Source organism: Notolepis coatsorum (assembly GCF_963971535.1).
Source record: "Notolepis coatsorum genome assembly, contig: SCAFFOLD_2060, whole genome shotgun sequence".
Taxonomy (NCBI): Eukaryota; Metazoa; Chordata; class Actinopteri; order Aulopiformes; family Paralepididae; genus Notolepis; species Notolepis coatsorum.
This window is the reverse complement of record NW_028172125.1, coordinates 5001-13033: the sequence shown is the minus strand read 5'-3', so window position 1 is coordinate 13033 and position 8033 is coordinate 5001. Positions and strand designations below refer to the sequence as shown.

The 8033-nt window shown below is 44.3% G+C and overlaps 1 long non-coding RNA gene across 1 annotated transcript in view; it reads right to left on the bottom strand.

The window, feature by feature from the left end:
- Positions 1-3909: 3909 nt before the first annotated feature.
- Positions 3910-8033, bottom strand: part of LOC311248112 — an 8764-nt gene continuing 4640 nt past the window's right edge. Inside the window, exons 2-3 of the long non-coding RNA XR_014620912.1 lie at positions 7972-8033; positions 3910-4096 (exon numbers count right to left, since the gene is read on the bottom strand). The exon at positions 7972-8033 is cut by the window's right edge and continues 27 nt beyond it. This is a non-coding gene — a long non-coding RNA (uncharacterized lncRNA). The remainder of the gene's footprint in view (positions 4097-7971) is intronic.

Below are 8033 nucleotides of genomic sequence, written 5' to 3'. Positions count from 1 at the left end.
AAACTAGTTTTTATTTCTTATTTTTGTCAGACCACTTTTGTAGTGTGGAGTTCTCTCTCCTGATTGGATAAAGTGGGAAGGGATACCAGGAAATGTATTTTGTGTTTACAGCAGAGCGGAGGGACTGGGAGACCCATGTTACTGACCAGACACTATATCAGTGATGTCTGTTTACTGCAGAGTGGAGGGACTGGGAGACCCATGTTACTGACCAGACACTATATATCAGTGATGGCTGTTTACTGCAGAGTGGAGGGACTGGGAGACCCATGTTACTGACCAGACACTCTATATCAGTGATGGCTGTTTACTGCAGAGCAGAGGGACTGGGAGACCCATGTTACTGACCAGACACTCTATATCAGTGATGGCTGTTTACTGCAGAGTGGAGGGACTGGGAGACCCATGTTACTGACCAGACACTATATCAGTGATGTCTGTTTACTGCAGAGCAGAGGGACTGGGAGACCCATGTTACTGACCAGACACTCTATATCAGTGATGGCTGTTTACTGCAGAGCAGAGGGACTGGGAGACCCATGTTACTGACCAGACACTATATCAGTGATGTCTGTTTACTGCAGAGCAGAGGGACTGGGAGACCCATGTTACTGACCAGACACTCTATATCAGTGATGACTGTTTACTGCAGAGCAGAGGGACTGGGAGACCCATGTTACTGACCAGACACTATATCAGTGATGACTGTTTACTGCAGAGTGGAGGGACTGGGAGACCCATGTTACTGACCAGACACTCTATATCAGTGATGACTGTTTACTGCAGAGCAGAGGGACTGGGAGACCCATGTTACTGACCAGACACTCTATATCAGTGATGGCTGTTTACTGCAGAGTGGAGGGACTGGGAGACCCATGTTACTGACCAGACACTCTATATCAGTGATGACTGTTTACTGCAGAGCAGAGGGACTGGGAGACCCATGTTACTGACCAGACACTATATCAGTGATGACTGTTTACTGCAGAGTGGAGGGACTGGGAGACCCATGTTACTGACCAGACACTATATCAGTGATGACTGTTTACTGCAGAGTGGAGGGACTGAGAGACCCATGTTACTGACCAGACACTCTATATCAGTGATGGCTGTCAGAATGTAGAGCTATTATTTCAACATGTTGACACTTGTTATTAACAACAAAATACCACGTACAGCACCTTTAAGTGACGACCTCAAAGTACCCGTTTAAAGTAAAATAGTAAGATACACTTTTAACTTTTTTTATCTTCTCATTTGAACATGTTCCCTACAGAGGAAACACCTACACGTTCTGTTTGTTTTTTATGTGCGTACGTTTCCCCAACGTTGATCATTAATACCGTCTGTAGTATTTACAGTGTTTGTTGTTCATTTGGTTCATCTTTGACATCTAGTTCAGACGAATTTCACACATCAAGGCATAGTTGTTGTTATTAAGTGAATGCTTTTTTCTCTTTTTGCACATAATACGGTAGGTCTTCTATTCAAGTTGGGAAAATCAAACATAACATATCAAATACATATTTTTCTTATAATAAGCAACATTTTCAGCATACAGTAGAGAGCAGGACTCTGATGGTGATCTGGTGATCATGGCAGTATATTTCACATATATTTTTGTGTGAGTATTTTGACACGGAAAATGCATTCCTTGTATTTTGAGAAATTGTTGTAAATCTGGACTGTTATTGTTTCTTGAAAGAGGGAGATTGAAGCAGACAAACACTGATCATTAGGTTTGTGTACTTTGTGTACTGTGTGTGTGTGTGTACTGTGTGTGTGTACTGCGTGTGTGTGTGTACTGCGTGTGTGCGTGTGTGTACTGTGTACTGTCTGTGTGTGTGTGTGTGTACTGCGTGTGTGCGTGTGTGTACTGTGTGTGTGTGTGTACTGTGTGTGTGTGTGTGTACTGTGTACTGCGTGTGTGTGTGTGCTGCGTGTGTGCATGTGTGTACTGTGTACTGTGTGTGTGTGTTGTGTTACATTTCCTCAGCACACAGCACACAGCACACAGCCTTGGCCAAACTGCAATGTATAAACCGCAAACATCAATCACAGTCTCAAAGCGTGTCGTCTTGGTTACCAGGCTTCAATAACCATGTGACTTCCTCCTCGTTAGTGGTAATGAGCGGTCCAGTGCCCTGGCAGGTGCTAATGGATGTGAGGAGAAAGGAGAGCAGTTTAACAATGGATTCATCAGAGAGGAATGTTTCCTTATTGGACCACAGCCTGGACTTGTGGGGAGGTTGAATGGAATACTTAGACAACGAAGAGTGAAACTATTACTGCGATACTTCCACCGAGACCTTCGCTGATTTGACTCTGCCGGGGGACTCTGGACCGGCTCGGTGCCGGGAACCCATTCACATGGAAGAAGTTTGAAAAACTCCAGCCGAGCGCACGGTGATTTTTGAAAGGCTTTCGGATAACATTGACTGGAGTCCTGTGGTGGTACCAGCACATAGTGGAAACAGAACTAGAGTCCGGGGCGGTACCAGCAGAGGACTGGGCCGGGAGGACCGCAGTGGAAACAGAACCTCACGGCGCTGCCTGGCTGTGGGAAGCGGACCGCGCCGCGCCGTCAGCGACGAAGATCGCAGTCGACGGTTTGTTTTTCGAACATATGCAACAGGATATATTGTGTTTCATACCACGTTACATGCAGTATATTGTGCTGGATTTATTTTTAATTCATATGCAAATTATTGGCTCTTTATTATTATTATAATTCATCTTTATATTGCTAGTGTAACTGAGTGGATTTGAACCTGGGACCATAGGATCCACAGGCGGCCGCACTAACCAGCTGAGCTAAAGGGTCAGACCCGTTAGCGGGTGCTGGTTGACTGTAGTTTACACTAACCAGCTGAGCTAAAGGGTCAGAGCCGTCAGCAGGTGCTGGTTGACTGTAGTTTACACTAACCAGCTGATCTAAAGGGTCAGAGCCGTCAGCAGGTGCTGGTTGACTGTAGTTTACACTAACCAGCTGAGCTAAAGGGTCAGAGCCGTTAGCAGGTGCTGGTTGACTGTAGTTTACACTAACCAGCTGAGCTAAAGGGTCAGAGCCGTTAGCAGGTGCTGGTTGACTGTAGTTTACACTAACCAGCTGAGCTAAAGGGTCAGAGCCGTTAGCAGGTGCTGGTTGACTGTAGTTTACACTAACCAGCTGAGCTAAAGGGTCAGAGCCGTTAGCAGGTGCTGGTTGACTGTAGTTTACACTAACCAGCTGAGCTAAAGGGTCAGAGCCGTTAGCAGGTGCTGGTTGACTGTAGTTTACACTAACCAGCTGAGCTAAAGGGTCAGAGCCGTTAGCAGGTGCTGGTTGACTGTAGTTTACACTAACCAGCTGAGCTAAAGGGTCAGAGCCGTTAGCAGGTGCTAGCATCACAGAGAGGGCGGCACAGCACTGCGTTAACAAAAGGGAATGTTCCAGTTCACCTACATTATAAGATCACGTGCCGACACACCATCTAGAAACAAAGCTGACCTCCGAGCAGGTAATTAGTAAATTCCCTTTCCCAGATATCATTAGTTTAACCGAGTATCTAAGGTTAAAGGGATAAATTGGCATAATGAGTCGTATTGGTGAGGCCTCTGCACCTTCAGGTCCTACCGACCCAGTCGATACGCTGCCGCCGCCGCTAGAACAATAGACCCCAGGTTGTGACGAATGCCTGTCAGAGAAACAAAACAACCCAATACTCAAAATGTCAAAGTATCTCTTCAGAGATACATCTGTGTGGCAGGAGGCATGTTGCTGCAGCGGCTGGAATGTAGATGATCTGGATCTCTGCTCCTCCTCCTCATCCTCCCCCTCCTCCTCCTCCTCCTCCTCGTCTCCTCCTCCTCTCCTCCCCCTCCTCCTCCTCCTCCCCCTCCTCCTCCTCCTCCTCCGCGTGGTCCACCTCTACACGTACATGGCGGCCGACACGAAGCTCTCTCCGCGGGCGATGTTGGCGCCGGGCGGCTGGTTGAGGGGCTGGTCGTCGTCGTGGAGGTCGTGGTCGTTGTGGTAGGACGCCGTGTCGTCCAGGCCTGGAGGTGCCCCTCCGTTCAGCGCTCCGCTCCCCAGGGTGGCTTCATCGTCCAGGTTCTGCAAGATGGAGGAGAAGGTCAAACAAAAATGTGTTTACATTTTGTATCGTCCAAAACAAACCTACAAAACCCACAAAAGAGTACAGTAGGTAAGGGACATGTATAGATATAGTATCTACAGATATGTAACACAGATGTGGATAGATATACAGTAAGAGTAAACATAAGAGCTGACTGGAGGTATTTGAATACACAGCAATGACGATGTGTCATTAGAGCCGTCACTAATCTGATCCAGAGCAGGGGTTCCCAATAGGCGGCCCGTGGGCCCACATCAGGCGCGCGAGGCATTTTAATTTGGCCCGGCAAGTTCTATTAATCAAACATGGAAAAGAAAAAAAGAAAAAAACATACTATGTACGTTTCTCCTATGACAACAGCGGCCGCTTTTATTATGAAATTCGTAGCGCAGAGCACTTTTATTATGAAACAGGAAACACCTCCACCGGTGCCTCGGCCGCGACATCATATCAGCCGAACTTTCGAAAACTCGCATTTGAGCGGCGATGCCACTTTTCGCATCGACACGCTCCGATTTCCATCGCATGGTTTCTGCTTGATATGAATATTATTATTGTCTTTTTATAAAAAGAGCATTTTGGTTGTTAAAGGGGAACTATCTTATAAATGGCCTTTTTGAGTGTTTAGCATTGTTTCCTAGCTATGTGAACTTATATTAATATGATCTATGTCTCAAAATTATCATATTGGCGCATTCTTCCAATTCTCCTCTCACAATATTCACCCTCACTGAACTGAGTCATTTGAAAATGTGCTGATATGTGATGTCAGAGAGACTCAGCTGCATGTTAATGTTCAGGTAGAACCAGAACGCGCAGTGGTTTAGGAGCCCAGGCTCAAAACAGCTCGAGATCTTGAGGTAGAAAAATGCTGTTTTTGAGGACTTGATTAGAAATACAAAACAATGAATAAAAAAAATATATATATTACAGAGGTGTTCCATAGACTCACAGGAATTGTGTAAAAGTGCCCAAATAGTGAAAGAAATAGTAAAATAGTTCCCCTTTAAGACTTGTTTCGACGTTTTCCAAAGGTGTTTGAAATGTATGCTAATTGTTACGTTCGAAGCTGCGTCCTGCGTATCCAGTTTCCATTCAGTTAATACTAGGGATGTCCGATATTATCGGCCGATATTGGCATTAAAATGTGATATCGGAAAATATCGGTATCGGTTTTCAAAAAAAAATATAAAAAAATATATATATATATTTAAATGTTTTACATTTCTATAACCTTTATTTACCCAGGCAAGCAAGTAAGAACAAATTCAGATTTTATTTATTGTCAAAAGTATGCATAATGTTGTGTTAATTCCACAACAAGAGTTATGTAATGTTAATTACCTGAAATTATTCCATTTTTTGGGGGGGAAACATTGCATATATCGGTATCGGTTGATATCGGTATCGGAAATTAAGAGTTGGACAATATCGGTATATCGGTATCGGTAAAAAAGCCAATATCGAGCATCCCTAAAAATGACTGTTGCGCTTCTCTGCCGTGGACAATTACATGTTTTATTATTTCATGAAAGTCTAGAGGGGCGGGATCCACTAAGAATGGACTGCGCGGTGTTAAATGCACCCTTAACTGTGCAGGGTTTGCGCACGGTATCTGCTCCGAGCGATCCTCCACTAAGGACATCTGATGTGAACTCATTACAGTCTGTGGTCTCTGCTCTGATGGAGACTGATGTGCTTCTCTGTCCCTGAAGCACTCGCCTCACACTCCCTGCTCACGGTGCTCCCCACGCAGCCATGGAGGTGCATAAAGTGGGTCTCCGTAGAGCGGAGTCTTTGATTCAAAAAGCCCAATTGCATCCATATGTGACGATTATTATGATTTCAGTCTGCCTATATAATGGTAGTTAGCGCACAGCTATACAAATGTCTAAAATCGAATTCATAAATGCCTCTCTGAGAAAATAGTACATTGAGCAGCAGGACAACTCTGGCGGACTGCCGGTAAGAACTGCTCCTCTGTAAACTGTTAAGAAGCATTAATAATAATAATAATAATAATAATAATAATAATAATAATAATAATAATAATAATAATAATAATAATAATAATAATAATAATAATAATAATAATAATAATAATAATAATAAATTGTATTGCACTTTTCGTTCACTAGGATCCCAAAGTGCTACAGTTAAAATTAAATAATTATTAATAATAATAGAATAAAATAAAGAATAAAAAAAAATAATAGAACATAGTTAAAAACATACTATGAACAGAAAATTAAAGACAACGGCACAAGATATTTTTTTGAATAAATAATAATAAATAAATCAAAGGCCTTGCAAAGAAAATCGTGTCAAAACCAGACATGTGGGCAGAGTGGTGAGCGCTGGGCAAGAGCGTTTTCAACAGAGAGTGGAGTGGGTTTCAGACCATCTGCCTTCTCTCTCACGCTCCACCCGGGTCCGGTCTCTCTCTGGTACCGTGCGGCGCTGGCCGTCTATATCTAGCCCGGGGCGGTACACCTTTCGAAAGCACTAATGATGCTAGTCGCTCTCCATGTTGCTGAAACTCGGAAGCGGGTAAAAATACAACAGAGTGGGAGGGGGGGGGGGGGTCTGGGTCGAGAGTCCGGGGGGGGGGGGGGGGGGGGGGTTCTGAGCGGCGGAGATGGGAGTGTGAGAGAACAGTGGCGCTCACACGCTCTGAGCAACGACTCCATGCTTTTTTCCAGGCCTTGAACGGAAAAGGTGAAGGTTTCTCGCCTCCACATTGCATTTTTTCCTATTGCTAGGTTGTAGTGAGTTTTTCCTTACCTTCGCGTGGGGTGTGTCTGGGTGTGTGGGTGTCGACGCTGTGTGCTCCGAGCAATCATGGTGAGCTGAGACTCATCCCTATGCGGTGACATGGGGGTAAGTCATAGTAGTCCTCTCAATTTTGGTGACACCATTTATTTTATATTTTTATAATTGCGAATAGACCCAATTTGTGTTCTGAATGATCCCCTTATCTCCCTCCAGCCCCATGATTCCCTTGTTCTGCCTAATTATTTGGGCCAATGGTTCGATGAAGACGGTGAAGAGCGTTGGGGACAAACAACAGCCATGTCTGGTAGACCTCTGTAACCTGATCCAGTCCGTCAGGTTACCGTTCACCCTGACCCTTGACCCATTGGCTCAGGATACAATGATTTGATACATTTGACCGAGTCCTAATTAAACCCAATTCTTTAAATAAAAAAATGTATATAGGTAGACAACTCACACTGTCAAATGCCTTTTCAGCGTCCAGACTAACTAACTTTTTCCCCTTCTCTGAATCTCCTCTATTATTTGAATTGTTGTCCTTATATTGTCCTGTGCCTGCCTTCCTCTAATGAAGCCAGTCTGGTCCTCATCTATAATATCGGGCATAAATATCTCAAATATTTTTGAAATGATTCAAGTATACATCTTATAATCTACATTGAGTATGGATACTGGCCTAAAGCTACTACATAGTTCCTTATCCTTGACTTATTTTTTTCCTTCTAAGTGCTGCTATCAATACGAGGCCCAATTCCTGTCAAAATATTTTGTAGAATTCAGACGGGAACCCATCACTACCTGGTGATTTATTGTTCTTCGTTCGACTGATTGCCTCCTCCATCTCTTCCTCCTTAACCACAGAGGTCAACAGAGTCCATTTTGCTCTTCCCCGATCCATGGCAGGTCCAGCCCCTCTAAAAATCCTTTATACTCACTTCCTCTGCTGCTATTGGTTGTGTGTATAGTGTCCTATAGTAATCTATAAATGTGTGTGTGTGTGTGTATATGTATATGTGTGTGTGTATGTGTGTGTGTGTGTGTGTGTGTGTGTGTGTGTGTGTATGTGTGTGTATGTTACCGTGATAGGCTCCCCCCGCTGGTCTCATAGTACACCTCTCCCTCGCTGAGGGGCGTGGCCTC